We start from the raw sequence: 15,851 nt of genomic DNA on the forward strand, positions 1-15,851 counted from the left end.
TCCTGGTGAAGCAATTTTTATTCTTACATAGTTGAGGCCTCCAGTTATAATGAATCTAATTTTTAGTGTGTGCAGTGGAATTTCTAATTAGCGAGATTAAAGAATCTGAGCTTTCACCTCTTTCTCTTAACTAGATCTCACAAATGACTTTTAAAGTTTAGCTCATCACTGCTTCAGGAATCCATGTTTCAGGTCTATTGTCATCTCATTATTGAAATAGATTTCATTATATCCAGACTCATTATGAGTTCCAAAATACTATGCTGTCTTCAACTCTTTCTAATATCTGAGGTGCTATAATTGTTCGTTAAACAACCACCTCTGACAGACTTGTACCTTATTAAGTAGCCCATTAATCTGCCTGCTTGGGGCTCTGAATGACTGTATGTTAATTTATATTGACCTTTTGTCTTCTGTTTTATATTTTCAGCAATGTGTATGCACAATGATGGCACAGTCATCAAATTCTGTTATTGTTTTTATGCTAGAGATCTTTTTACTTGAAAATATTTTCTATTCACTAAGACATTATTAGTAGTGTCCTAAGAAAATTATTTTCAATGTCTTTCACAAAGGATTTATTAGCTGGCTTGTATCATACACTGATAAAATACATACCTAGAATTTGCTGCCTTTTTTTTTTTTTTTTTTAACTAGAATAAGAAGGGGCTTAATTTGGTGAATTCCCAATTTAAAAATTATCTAATTCTTTTAAAAAGACTTTTGATAAACAGTTTTCATTATAAAATTACACATATTTATTTAAAAGAATTAAATCAGGAGTTCCCATCATGGCTGTCATTAACGAACCTGAATAGCATCCATGAGGATGCAGGTTTGATCCCTGCCCTTGCCCAGTGGGTTAAGGATCTGGCATTGCCATGAGTTGTGATGTAGGTTGTAGACGTGGCTCAGATCCTACATTGCTGTGACTGTGGTGTAGGCTGGCAGCTACAGCTCCAATTTGACCCCTAGCCTGAGAACCTCCATATGCTGCAGTTGCAGCCCTAAAAAGAAAAAAAAAAAAAAAAGAATTAAATCATGGGAAAGTACAAATAAGCAAGTAGAAGAAAATAGAAAACATTAAAGCACTTGCAGTTCCCTAAAAGAGAGCAAGAAGTATCATTTTGTTTTTTATCTATATAGTCTATCTCTCTATCCTTGATCTATTCCTAGATTTAGTCATACTGATGTCAGGTTTAATTCCTGGCAATACAGTAGCAAACTAAACAGATTTTTTTAAAAATCTGTCTTATAAAGTATATAATCTAACTGAGACACTGATACAGGAATATACACAAACATACATACACAACATCCTGGTCCATATTCTGTTAACAGCAAATATGGTCAGAATTTCACGTGTCATAAAATATTTAAAACATTTTCTTTTTAAACCTGAAGTGAAATAAAAGAGTACCATAAAATCAACAATTTAAAAGGGTACTATCCAGTGATACTTAATACATTCACATTGCAACCACCACCTCTATCTAGTTCCAAAATATTTTCTTGACCTCAAAAGGAAAATCTCTCAAGAAGTCACTTCCTAATTTCCTACCCCTTTACCTCAGGAAAATACCAGTCTCATTTTTGTCTCTGAATACTTTGAATATTTAATATTTCATCTAAATGGAATTATTAAATATATAATGTTTTGTGTCTGATTTTTTTTCACGTAGCATGTTTTTGAGGTATATCCGTGTATTAGCATATATCATTACTTAATTCCTTTGATGGATGAAAATATTCTATTTTAGATTAGATAGATATAAATATATCATATATATTTTGATATATATATATCATCAAAATGTATTATATTTTGTTTATCTGTTCAACAGACGATGGACATTTGGGTTGTTTCCACCTTTCAGCTATTGCAAATAATGCTGTTATGAACTTTCATGGGCAAGTAATTGTTTGAGTTCCTAGTTTAAAACTTTAGGGGTTTATATCTAGTAGTAGAATTGCTTGGTCATATAATAATTCTCCATTTAGCTTTTTGAGGAACTACTAAACTGCTTTGTTAGTAGCTACACTATTTTACACACCCATTAGTAATGTACAGGTAGTTCAATCTATATCCTTTTGAACACTAGTTATTTTCAATTTTTATATAGTCATTTTAGTGGGTGTGAAGTGCTATCTCAGTGTAGTTTAGATTTGCATCCCCTTACTTATTCTTAATATGGAACATTTTTATTGTGCTGTTGCCTATTTGTAAATCTTTGAAGAAATATCTCTTTAATCCATTTGCTCATTTTTAAATTTAGTTTTTTGTCTCTTTTTATGTCATGAGTTTTTTATATATTCCAGTTACTAGACCCTTGTTATATACATGATTTTGCAAATATCTCCTCCAGCAATGTTTTTTTTAACTTGCATGATAATATCCTGCGATACATTCAAATTCTAAATTTTGCTCAAGTCCAGTTTATCTGTTTTTCTTTTCTTTTGTTGCTCTGTTTTTGTTGTATCATATATAAGAATCAATTTGCAAATCAAAGGACATAAAAACTTACCCCTCTATTCTTTTCTAAGAGTTTTAGACTTTTAAAATTTTTTTAAATTTTTTCAGCCACACCTGTGGCATGCAGAAGTTCCTAGGCCAGGAATTGAATCCAAGCTACAGTAATGACAACATGAATCCTTAACTGCTACCCCACCAGGGAACTCCAAGTTTTATAGTTTTAAATTTTGTACCTAGGTATTTGATCCATTTTGAGAGAAGTTTTTGTTTATCATTTAAGTTAGGAATTCGACTTCATTCTTGTTTATCCTGGAAAGTCTTAATATCCACTTACATTTAGGAGGAGAATTTTGCTGTCTGTGGAAATCTTGATATCTTGACAGATTATTCTTTCAGCAATTTAAAAACACTATCCAATTTTCTTCTGGCCTTCATGGTTTATGATGAGAAACTGACCAACAATTTCATTGAGATCCTCTTATATGTGGCAATCACTTCTCCCTTGCTGCTTTCGAGATTCACTTTTGTCTTTGACTTCTGACAATCTGATTTTAATGTGTCTGTGTGAATCTTTCTTAGTTTGTGAAATTCGTTCAGCATCTTTGATGTATAGATTATGTCTTTTATCAAATAGGTAAAGTTTTCAGCCATCATTTCTTTGAATGTTCTTTCTGCACCTTTTTCTCTCCTCCCTCTTTCTGAGATTCTCAGTTAGATATGTTACTGTGATTGATTATGTCCTACAGATTACTTAGACTGAACAATTTCAGTTGAGCTATTTTAAAGCTTGCAGATTCTTTCTTATGCTTGCTCAAATCTCCCATTAAAACCATCTAGTGAGGGGTTTTTTTGTTTGTTTGCTTTTTTTTTTTTTCTTTTTACTTTAGTTATTGGGGTTTTCAGTTGCAGAATATCTGTTTGGTTTCGTTTCTAAAAATATTTTATTATGGCAAACTACACATAAATAAAACATACCACCTTAAGCATTTTGAAGTGTATGGTTCAGTGATATTAAGCTCATTCATAATGTTGTAAAATCATCAGCACCATTCATCTCTGCAACTCTTTGCATCTTATAAAACTGACATTCTATGCCCATTAAAAAATAGGTCCCTACATGTTCTTCCCCCAGGTCCTCGAAACCACCATTGTACTTCTGTCTCTATGATTTTAACTATTCTAAGTGCTATATGTAAGTGGAATCATAAAATTTATCATTTTTTGTGACTAGCTTATTTCATTTAGCAGTTTCATTAAGTTGCAGCAAATGTTAGAATTTCCTTCCTTTTTGAGGATGGATAATATTCTCTTATATGTATCAGTGGACTTTGGGTTGCTTACCCTTTGTAGCTACTATGCATAATGCTGCTTCAAACATATATATGAATATTCTTTTTTTTTTTTTTTGCTGTTTAGGGCCACACCCTCAGCATATGGAAGTTCCTAGGATAGGGGTTGAATTGAACCTGCAGCTGCCAGCCTACACCACAGCCTCAGCAATGTGGGATTGAGCTTCATCTGTGACCTATACCACAGTTCACGGCTATGGGGGATCCTTAACCCACTGAGCGAAGCCAGGGATTGAACCTGCATCCTCAGGGATCCTAGTTGGGCTCATTAACTGCTGAGCCACAAAGGGAACTCCCTACAAATATCTTTTCAAAACTCTGTTTTTAATTCTTTCGAGTGTAGCTCAGAACTGGAATTGCTAGGCCATATGGTTATCCTATTTGTTTTTAATTTTTTGCGATGCTGCCATACTGTGGTAAGCAATGGATTACCATTTTACATTCCTACCAACAGTGCCAAGGATTCCAATTTCTCCACATCTTCTCTAATACTTATTTTCCATTTATTTGTTTGATAGTAGCCATCCCAGTGGGTATGAGGTAGTATCACATTGTAGTTTCAATTTACATTTCATTAACGATTAGTAATGTTGAGCATCATTTTATGTGTTTATTGGTCATTTGTATATGTTCTTTGAAGAGGATTTTCTATAATAGTATCATGTCATTTGCATACAATGACAGTTTTACCTCTTTTCTTCCAATTGGTATATGTTTTATTTATTTTGATTGCTGTGGCTAGGACTTCCAATACCATGTTGAATAAAAGTGGTGAGAGTGGTCATCCTTCTCTTGTTCTAGATTTTAGCAGGAAGGCTTTCAGCTTTTCTCCATTGACTATTACATTGGATGTATGTTTGTCATAACTGGCTTTCATTAAATTAAGATGTGTTCCCTCTATACCCACTTTGGTAAGAGTTTTTATCATGAATGGATGTTGGATTTGGTCAAATACTTTTTCTGCATCTCTTGAGATGATCATGTGGTGTTTTACTCTTCTTTTGTTAATGTGGTGTATGACATTGATTGATTTGCGTATGTTGAACCATCCTTGTGAACTTGGGATGAATCCCACTTGGTCATGGTATATGATCTTTTTTATATTTTGTTGGATTCAGTTGGCTAAAGTTTTGTTGATACTTTTGCATTGATATTCATCAAAGATATCAGCCTGTAATTTTCTTTTTTCATAGTATCTTTGTCTTGTTTTGGCATTAAGCTGATGTTGGCTTCATAGAATGTCTTTGGGAGTGTTCCTTCTTCTTTAACCTTTTGAAAAGTTTAAGATGAGTATAAGTTCTTTGTACTTTTAGTAGAATTCACCTGTGAAGCCATCTGGTCCTGGACTTTTATTTGAAAGAGTGTTTTTTAATTACATATTCAACTTCATTTCCAGTGATTGGGCTGTTCAATTGATTTATTTCTTCTTGATTCAGTTTTGGTGGACCGTCTCTAGAAAGTTGTCCATTTCATCTAGGTTGTCAAATTTGTTGGCATACAGTTGTTCATAGTATTCTTTTATAGTTTTTTGTATTACTGCAGTATCTGTTGAGATTTTCCTTTTTTATTTATTATTTTGTTTATTGGAGTTCTTTCTCTCCTCTTATTGGTGAGTCTAGCCAGAGATTGGCAATTTTGTTTACTCTTTCAAAGAACCAGCTCTTGATTTTATTGATTTTTTTTCTATTGTTTTTGAATCTCTATTTTACTGATTTCCTCTCTGATCTTTATGATTTCCTCCCTTTTGATGACTCGAGGTTTTGTTGGTTCTTCTTTTTCTAATTCTTTTAGGTGGTAGGTTAAGATGTTTATTTGAGATTTTTCTTCTTTTTTTAAGGAAGGCTCATGTGGCTATGAACTTCCCTCTAAGAACTGCTTTTGAAGCATTCATAGATTTTTAATTGGTTGTGTTTTCATTACTACTTGTATTGAAGTATTTTTTCATTTACCTTTTTATTTCCTTGTTGACCCATTTGTTTTTTAGTAGCATGTTGTTTAGGCTAGGAGTCTAATCAGAGTTGTAACTGCCAGCCTATGCCAGAGCCACAGCTACACCAGATCCGAGCCCATCTGCGACCTACACCACAGCTCATGGCAATACCAGATCCTCAACCCACTGAGCAAGGCCAGGGATCAATCCTGCAACCTCATGGTTCCTAGTTGGAATTCGTCTCCACTGAGCCACAACGGGAACTCCATCCTGTCGCTGATTTCTAGTTTCATACCATTGTGGTCAGAGAAGACGCTTGAAATGGTTTATATACTCAAATTTGTTAAGTTTAGTTTTGTGTGCCAATATATGGTCAATCCTTGAGAATATGCCATGTGTACTTGAAAAGAATGTCTATTCTGAGTTTTCAGATGTAATGTCCTGAAAATATCAATTAAGTCTAACTTTTCCACTGTGTCATTCAGGATCTCTGCTGCCTTTGTTTTTCTGTCTAGAGGATCTGTCTATTGATATGAGTGGGGTGTTAAAGTCTCCTAATATTATTTTATTCTCATTAATTTCTCCATTTATGTGTGTTAGTATTTGTTGTGTGTAATTGAGTGCTCCTGTACTAGAGGCATATATATTGATGAGTTTAATATTTTCTTCTTGAATTAATCCTTTTATCTAAAGTGGCAGCGGCAGGGTATGCGTGATCCCAGAGGAATGGAAGCAGCAACAGGTGGTGCTTGGTTGTAGAGCCCTCCTTCTTGCTGTCCTCTGAGGTGCCTGGGGCCCCAGGTGGTGCCTGTTCATGGAGCCATAGTAGTAGTCAGCCACAGCCACCTCTGGAGTCTGAGATGACTTCACTGGTTTGCCCCCACCACCTGTAGACCATGGTGGTCCCCTCCTCCTCCTTTAGCTCTCCCAAACAATGGTGCCTTGCTTCCACTGAGGGCCCAGACCTCTTCCTGGGTTCCCTCATCTGTGGCATTCCAATCCCCAGGCCTTGGAGCATCTCTCTCTTGTCCTTACAGCTGTGTCCACACAGCCAGTCCTAGTTTTCTCCCTAGAACTGGTCTCTGGAGCCTGAGTCTCAGTGCCTAGACCCCACCCAAGGATTTTATTATATTGAGGAAACTTCTTATATTCCTAATTTGTTGAGTAATGTTTTTTACATGAAATGGTGTTGAATTTTGTCAAATGCTTTTTCCTGTATTGAAGTGATCAGTGTGTTTTTTCCCTTTCATTCTGTCAATGTAGTGTAGTATATTGATTGAGTTTTGTAAATTGAACCATCCTTGCATTCTAGGAATAGATGCCACTTGTTTATGGTGTATAATATTTTTTAATATTCTTCTGAATTTTGTTTTCTAGTATTTATGTGATAATTTTTGCATCAATATTCAAAAGAGGTATTAGCTTATATTTTTATTTCCTAGTACTGTCTTTGTCTCGCTCTGGTATAGGGTAATGCTGTTCTCATAGAATGAATTATGAAATATTTTCTCCTCTTCAGTTGTTTGGAAAATTTTGAGAAGGAGTGATAATAGTTATTTTTTAAATGTTTGGTAGAATTCCATAGCCAAGCCATTAGGTCCTGGGCTTTTCTTACTGGAAGATTTTTTGATTACTGATTCAATCTGGTTACTAGTTATAGGTCCATTAAGGTTATCTATTTCTTTGTGATTTTATTTGGTTTGTTTTGCTGTTCTAGGAATCTATCCACTTCACCTAGCTTATTTAATTTTTTGTCACACAATTTTTCATAATACTTTCATGTAATCTTTTTTCTATAAAAATGATAGCATCAAACCCACTTTTATTGTTATTTTGTTTGTTTTTTTGTTTTACTTTTTATGATTCTACCTGTGGCATATGGTAATTCTGGGGCCAGGGGTTGAATTAAAGCTGAAACTGCAACTTAGGCAACAGCAACACCAGATCCAAGCTGCATCTGCAACCTACATGCAGCCTTGCAGCAACACCAAATCTGTAATCCACTGAGCAATCCCAGGGATCAAACCCGTATCCTCACAGAGGCAATGTTGCATCCTTAACCTGCCAAGCCACAGTGGAAACTCCCCCACTTTTCTTTTTAATTTTAGTAATTTGAGTCTTCCCTCATTTTTCTTAGTGTCTACCTAAAGGCTTTCCAATTTTGTTAATTTTTTTCAAAGAACCAACTTTTGGATTTATGGATTTTCTCTGTTATTTTTCTATTCTCTATTTTATTAATCTCTGGTCTAATTTTTTATTTTTTTCTTTCGTCTAGATTGTTTGTTCTTTTTACTCATTCCTTAAGTTGTAAAGTTAGATTATTGATGTGAGATCTTTCTCTTTTATTATATCAGTATTTATAGTTATAAATTTCCTCCTTGGCACTGAATTTGCTGCATCTCACAGTTTGGGTGTGTTTTATTTTCATTTTCATTCATTTCTAAATATTTTCTAATTTCCCTTGTTATTTACTTTTGATCTATTGGTTTTTTAAGAGTGTGTTTTAATTTCCAAAATTTGATGAGTTTTCCACTTCTTTTTTATTCATAACTTTCACCTGTATGGTCAAAGAAGATATGATATCTATATTTTAAATCTATGGAGACTCTAATTAAGATCTAACATATGGTCTACCCTAGAAAATACCCCTTATGCATTTGGGAAGAATGTGCATGCTGTTGTTTTGGGATAGAGTGTTCTGTATATGTTATATATAGTTGGTTGATTGTATTGTTTGAATTCTTTGAGCATATTTAAGATGGTTGACTTAAGGTCTTTGCCTAGTAAATCCAATGCCTAGACTTCCTCAGGGATAGTTTCTGGAAATTTTTTCTATGAATGGGCTATGCTTTCTTGTTTCCTTTCATGCTTTGTAATTTTTTTGTAAATCACTGGACATTTGAGTTATATAATGTGATAACTCTGGAAGCCAGATTCATCCCATCTTCAGGCTTTGTTTTTCTTATTTTCCACGTGCTATAGTTGTTTATTTAGTGGCTTTTCAAAAAAACTTTTGTAAAATCTATATTCATACAGTATTACTTCAGTGTTGGATCCATTCAGGCATTTTATGGGCATAAGCCTTGCCTGGGAATACATGTGGATTTTTAAATTCTCCAATAGAACCTTTGAATTTCTGAAAAACAGTAGAAAACTTTTATTAAATAGAAACTCTCAACTTTTATTCTCAGAATTTAGATATTTTATTGTTTATCATAACTGTAATCTTTAGCTACAGGCCACAGCAAATTATTCAATGGCCTTACAATTTTTTTTTTTTTTTGAAATGCCTACCACGTTCCACACTGTGTGAGTTCTATGTTAACGCAAAATAAAATCAAGGATCTGTGTCAGTCTTCTGGTAGCTCCAGACATGCTATTATAGTTAAAAACACAATTTTTGGGGATTTCCCATTGTGGCTCAGCGGAAACATATCTGACTAGCATCCATGAGGACACAGGTTCAATCCCTTGCCTTGCCTAGTGGGTTAAGGATCCGGCATTGCCGTGAGCTGTGGAGTAGGTCATAGACACAGCTCAGATATGACATTGCTGCGGCTGTAGCATAGGCCAGCCGCTATAGCTCCGATTTGACCCCTAGTCTCGGAACCTCCATATGCCGTGGGTGCAGCTGTAAAAGGCAAAAAACAAACAAACAAATTATTTGATAATAAAGTCTATCCTGTTCCCTATGGAACCAGGGACCAGGGTTCTATGCTGGGAAGTAGGCTGCCATCTTCAAGATTGTCATTTAGTCAGGAGGGGGTGGAACAATGCAAGTAAAAACACCACAAAGCTTTTCTACTTTTCTAAATTACCATTGTCTTCATTTAGCATTGACTTGGTTGCTATAATCCTTTGCCAGTTTTCTAGTATTTTGATGCAATTTTAATATTTTTGCTTTATTTTTTCAGTGTTCCTATAGATGGTTTACAGGAGTTGTCTACTTGCCATTTGTACTAGTGGCCTCTTCTAAAATACTCTTTTTAAAAACTGTCATTATCTGCTTATAGAATATGTTAAATACAATGTAGATAATAGATGGCTATTTTTCTTTTTTAGGTAATATCTAATTTTCTGAGAAAAGCATAGGGAAGCAGTTCTGATATGTCTGGATTGACATATCTGGATTGAAATGTTTATCATTTCTGCTTATGGTATAAGTCACATTAAAAATCTTTAGTTCACAGTCTTCTTTCTTGGAAAGAGGATGATCTTTTGGACTTAAGATTGTTGTTAGATAAAAATGTGTGCAGAGTGCTTAGCACATCGTGTTTTTATTATTTATTTATTTTTGCTTTTTAAGGCCACACTCAGTGGCATATGGAGGTTCCCAGGCTAGGGGTCTATTCAGAGCTACAGCTTCCATCCTAAGCCACAGGCGAAGCAATGCGAGTTCCAAGCCGCGTCTGTGTTCTACATCACAACTCACACAACACCAGATCCTTAACCCGCTGAGCGAGGCCAGGGATCCAATCTGCAACCTCACGGTTCCTAGTCAGATTCATTTCTGTTGCGTCACAATGGGAACTCGTGCATTGTGTTTTTAAAATGGTATTAAAAAGTATTTGCCTAAATACTTCTTTGATTATAGCTATAATCATTGCCTTAACAAGAATTTCTAGAAGAAAAGTTGCTGAAATAAATGGCATGTACAATGTTTAGAACTGTGATTAATATCAACAAATTGTCTTTTGTAGAGTTGTGCCATTTTCCTCATCTTTTGTGAAATGGTCTCATTTTCTGCTCTTAAACTGTCTGGCTTTGCTATACTTGCATTTAAGGGAGGAAATAAAGATAGCAATTTCCAAAGATTCTTCTTGTTTTCCCTTTGACTTACAGAGCCATTTACAACTACTTCTCCCTACTTCTGCTTGGTTTAATAGTGACAGTTAGTTTTGTTAAGTTATTTCTACCAAATTCCAGAAAGATTCAGGCATAGGGATATGTGGGGAAAGAGTCCTTCCACCCTCATAGACATCAACTTAAGGTAAGCTGATGTTTCCCTAATTCCATGATTTTAGAAACCTATGTTTCTGAGACATAATTGAGTTGGGACAGTAATTAGATATCCCTAGGGATGACCATGTAATCAACCATTAGTCTGGGACACTTTTTCCCCTGACATTTCATTAGGAAATTATTTAAACATACAACTCCAAGACACATTTTTGAATGTAAAAGGTGATTGCCCCTGGCAAACTGGGACACATGATCACACTACACACAAACTATTAATTGGTTCACTTGGTCTATCTCCATCAATCATGAGTCTGGCATTTGGTTGGCAGTAAGTCTTGATTTTTTGAGGGAGGGATATGTACTTTCACAGCTATTTTTATTGGGAGGGGATGTAAGGCTGCATGACATTTTCAAATGTAAGTCATCTCACTTCTGACATATAGGTTAATGTAAACTGTGTTATGGTTCAACATACTTATTGTCTCTTTCTGGGCATTCCTTACTGTGGTGGTCCTCTCTTTGGAGTGTCATTCCAACATTCTGGGCCTCAAACACAAACACACAACTTATGTTAGCTAATCAATTAACAACGATACTTAAGAGAAAATGCCAACACTCATTCCCCACAAATTATTTCTGCATTAACTCCAACTTATATATTCCATATTAGATTGGTAATGTCTTTCAGAAAGGCTCCTCTCTAAGCCTGAAAATTGGAATAAAATTACATGAAACAGAGTCAGAGCCAGCCAATAGTAGACAAACCTTTGTTGTGAGTTGCTGAGATTTCTGAGATATTTGTTACAGTATCATAATTTAACCTAAACTGATATAGTCTATCTATTCTGGGAATGGTTTATCCCAGGCTGGGAGAATTTTTTCATTTGAATATTATTCTTTTTTTTTTTTTGACAATTTACTCATTTAACTAACTTCATCCCCTTCTCACAGAGTACCTCATTACTTTTGACCAGATCTAGTTCAATTACGTATTTCTTTTTCATTCTTTATATACACACAGTTTTGCTCTATTAATGATCTATAGCTCTACACTAGCTACAATTCATAGACTGGCTTCTTGTCTTCATGATCTATACATGAGAAAACTTGGACAGAGATGCCTTGACTTATTTGAGAGACCACAGTGATCACCTCTAGTGATTTATTTTATACCAGAGTTTTCATTTCAGCCCAGATGCCCAGAATAGGTGTTTGGAAGGAAATAGTCATTCTAGATTTTCTACATTTGTGGCCCTAGAGAACAAATTTCTAAGAGTTAAAATTGTAAAGGTGAATCTATTGTGAAATAAAATCATGTAGAGTAAGCACCCTGAATACATTCTTGAAATTCAAGAGTACAAATATGACCTTGGATACAAAAGGATAGGAAATCTCTTTCAAAATATAATCCTCAGCTGCTTGCCTTTACTAAAAATACTATCCAGAGGTAAAATTTCCCCAGAATTACCTTAAGATATATGTATTATATTTGTAACCTATGACTTTGAACATCTCTACTCTGTCACCTGTCCTGTATATATTCCTGTGAATGTGAAATAAACCAGCCTCAAAAGCCAACACCCATTGGTTTGAATGCTTTAGGACCTTGATATAGGATGAGTTCCACAAAATGAATTCAGTGACTTCAGAAAGATTTCTCTTTTTTTTCCCTTCAGTCTTACATTCCACAAGTTGCCAGAAAATGCCTGGTAAAAGTCCACTGGAAATTTTGATAAAGTTTTATGAAAAGAACAAAAGATTGAAAATTAGATTATCTAAATTATAATCCTAAATCTATGCTACTTAACTTTTTTTGGATTTTAGTTTTATTCTTTGTAAAATTAAGTTACTTGACTAAATTATTTTCATACTAGTCTATATAGCAAATCCATATAGGCTTCAGGGCACATTGAATTTTTCTTACTGAAAACTCCAATGTTTAGTTGAATTAGTATAATTTTTGAATGAGAAAAGACTTAAGGGATCACCTAATTTAATATAATAACTTTATACTCAACGTCTTGCCTTGGCCCAAGGGACTATAAATTGGATGGCAGATGAAGTAGCCCAGTTCTGGGCTAGAGAATGCTTTCTCCCAACACAGCTGTACCTCTGCTTTTATTAGTTTATTTCCAATAAAGCTATAACACTGATATTTTGTCCTTCTACTTTCTTGTTTCTAGCTGCCAGATCAGGCTTCTTTCATGAAATATAATGCCTTTCTGGAAGAAGAACAAGTGTAAGGAAAACTTGTGAAACAGCTACAGACTCTGGCAGCAGCAAATTCTCCTGGCAGCTGAGAGGAAGGAGGGGGCTGGGGAGCCTGTCAGTGTTCACAGCTCTAGTGAATGGTACTGAGCATATGCAAGCTGTGCACTGTTCCTTATCACTTAGAGGAGAGCTGGTGGATTCAAGTAAACTCAAGCTGTCTCTTTCAGGTAGAGGAGGAGGATATTTATATAACAAAGAGAAGTGCATTTCTCAAGGTTTGGAGTGTGAGGTAGGAACAACTCCAAATGTATCCCTTTTGGCTAAACTTCTAGAAAATTGGAGTGAATAACATGAGACCAAACTTGCTTGTATGCTTCATTCTTAAGAGATTTCATTTTATGTCCTTCTAACACAGTAATACAGAAGGATACAATTCGTGAAAGAGAGAGAGAGAATACAATTAAACACCAAGTTTTCTTGAGCTTAATCTGGTGGTTGAAAATCTACAAGACCTGCTTTGAAAGGCAGTCCTATTACTGACAACAAATCATGTCTTAACCAAGCATTTTTGTTAGTAATGACTTGTCAGGCAGGTAGTTCAGAATTCTTTTAGAAGAGCTGCCAAAGCCAAATCTTTCCTTCTCATCAGAGTTCTTTTATTGGAAATCTAAATATTCATATATCTTAGAGACTATCAGTGGGGAGTTTTCCCAAAAATATATAATAACCAGTTTTAGCTTTGACTTATAATAAAAGAAAATTTCTAGTAGTATCCATAAGGCTAGGAGTATATATGGATTCTTTCTAACCTAATGGATTTTTAATAATAAACACAACATTTTTACGAATAGTTAAGTGATTTCAAGAGGAGACATTTAAATATATTATTTAATTCAGTGACATTTGCTGAGCACCTTCTCTGTGCCAAGAATTGTGCCAGGGTTGTCTTTCCATACAGTGTGGTCTGTAATAAAAGACAGAAATAGCTAATAAACACTATAATTAGCAATCACTGAGTACTTACTATGAACTAGACATCTTTCTGTTTATACATTTTATTTGTATGAACGCATCTGCTCTTCTCAATCACTTAATGAAGCAGACTCTATTATGAGCCCCTATTTTCCTCATGAGGAAACCTAGGTAGAGATTAAGTATCTTTCTTAAGATGTTTCAATAAGTAATGACAGAACCAGGACTCAAGTCAACAGTCATATTATAAAAATAATATTTGAAATATAATCTATGATTTATTTAGATGATTATATCATTTCTTTCCCAGTGCACTGGACCATATTGAGCCATCCTACCCACTGGCAGTGAGGGAGTGGCTAAGACTCTACAGCCTTAATTCTAAGAGGAAAGGGCTCCTGATGGCCCATCAGTCCTTGGAATCTATCCAGTTGTGGCAGGCAGGCCTCGCCCAATTATTTCCTTATTTCTCTCTGCCTTATTCTTTTCTTGAATTTTGGATCACTAGTTTCATTCAACTTTTCAGACAGTCAACTTCTCACATTTTTATCTTCTCTATGTGGCTACCTTGGGGTTAGGATAAGGTCAGAGGGGAGATTACACTGTGGAGTCTTTAACCTTGGAATTAGTCATAGACATATTACTGGCAAAAAAGTCAATGTTGTGGAATTCCTGTTGTGGCTCAGTGGTAATAAACCTGACAAATATCCAAGAGGACACAGTTTTGATCCCTGACCTCACTCAGTGGGTTAAGGATCCGGCATTGTGGTGAGCTGTGGTGTAGGTCACAGAGACAGCTCGGATCTGGCATTGCTGTGGCTTTGGCATATAGGCTGTGGCAGGCCAGGGGCAACTCTGATTTGCCTCTGGCCTGGGAACTTCCAGTTATGGTCCTAAAAGAAAAAAAAAATTAATGTTAAAAATACTAACATTATAAAATGTAAGGTGTACCATCCATTTCTTTTTACCATCTTTTCCTTTCTACTTCTTCTATTATTAAAGGCATAATGAATTATTTCTGAGAATCAGTTCTAGAGCTTAGAACTGAATATGTTAGGAGTCCAATTTAAACTGATAAAAATATTTCAATAGAAAAAAATTGAAATACATGAAATTTAGGAAAATGTAAACAAAAACCATAATTAACCCATCTTTTAATATATCGTTTAAAATAATTTAAAACCCTAGGGGGAAATTATAATGAGGTGTTTCACAGTGTGAGTTTTGGAGTAAAGATGGTTTTCGTTTTAAATTCAGGTTTCATCTTTTCCTTTCTACTTCTTATTATTCGAGTTCACTTTCTTCACAAATGAAAATGGGGCCAATTTAGTGTGATTTTCAGATTGGTGCTGTAAATATTAAATAAGCTATTGTGGGTAAATTTCTCAGCACAGCACCTGGCAGTGATTAATAGATAAATATAAAAAACACAAAGAGGATACACCAAGAATGATGAATGAGAAATAAAATCACTGTAATAAATAATTATGGACATATTGTAGCCAAGAGTGGTGAAACTCCATGAGATATTTCTAGCATCACACTTGCCGGTTGTTTGCTGGGTGTTTTCTGCCCTAATTGGATCTTTGCCCTATTCCTCTCCTCAAAATTCCTACACTTTGAGCCAAAAGTCCTACTACTTTCTGACTTCCCATGGTTTTCACAGGGCATGTTATCAAACTTTAAACTTCAGTCTTATCATCGGTCTGTCTGAAATGAACAGTTGATTCTTTTAAATAATATTTGTATAGTCCTTCACATAATGCTCTCACCATTTGATAAACATCACATTTTCCCCTCATTATCCTAGTGTTCTGTAAGGAACCCATGCTTTTCCACATTTTAAAGATGACCTAGTAAAGAAACTCAGTCAAAGTTATACCCAGATTATTGGATTCTAAATTATTTACTTTTAAAATTTCAATTGGTCTGAATAACATTTTTAATAAAAATC

At 34.8% G+C, this 15,851-nt stretch overlaps 1 long non-coding RNA gene across 7 annotated transcripts in view; it reads right to left on the reverse strand.

Annotated features, from left to right (window-relative positions):
- LOC106509776 (uncharacterized) overlaps positions 1-15,851 on the reverse strand; it is a 705,874-nt gene that overhangs the window by 119,883 nt on the left and 570,140 nt on the right. Inside the window, exon 5 of one of the 7 annotated variants that reach the window (XR_014841587.1) lies at positions 11,190-11,260. The exons of 5 other annotated variants lie outside the window; for them this stretch is intronic. This is a non-coding gene — a long non-coding RNA (uncharacterized LOC106509776). Of the gene's footprint in view, positions 1-11,189; positions 11,261-11,611; positions 13,890-15,851 lie in introns of those variants that run through there. One more of the 7 variants, XR_014841589.1, reaches the window with a different exon arrangement.

The sequence above is a fragment of the Sus scrofa genome, chromosome 3 (genome assembly GCF_054392235.1).
Source record: "Sus scrofa isolate SSC_HxYL_T2T_F1_AM1 chromosome 3, Sscrofa_HxYL_maternal_Yorkshire_Landrace_v2.0, whole genome shotgun sequence".
In the NCBI taxonomy this organism is placed as follows: Eukaryota; Metazoa; Chordata; class Mammalia; order Artiodactyla; family Suidae; genus Sus; species Sus scrofa.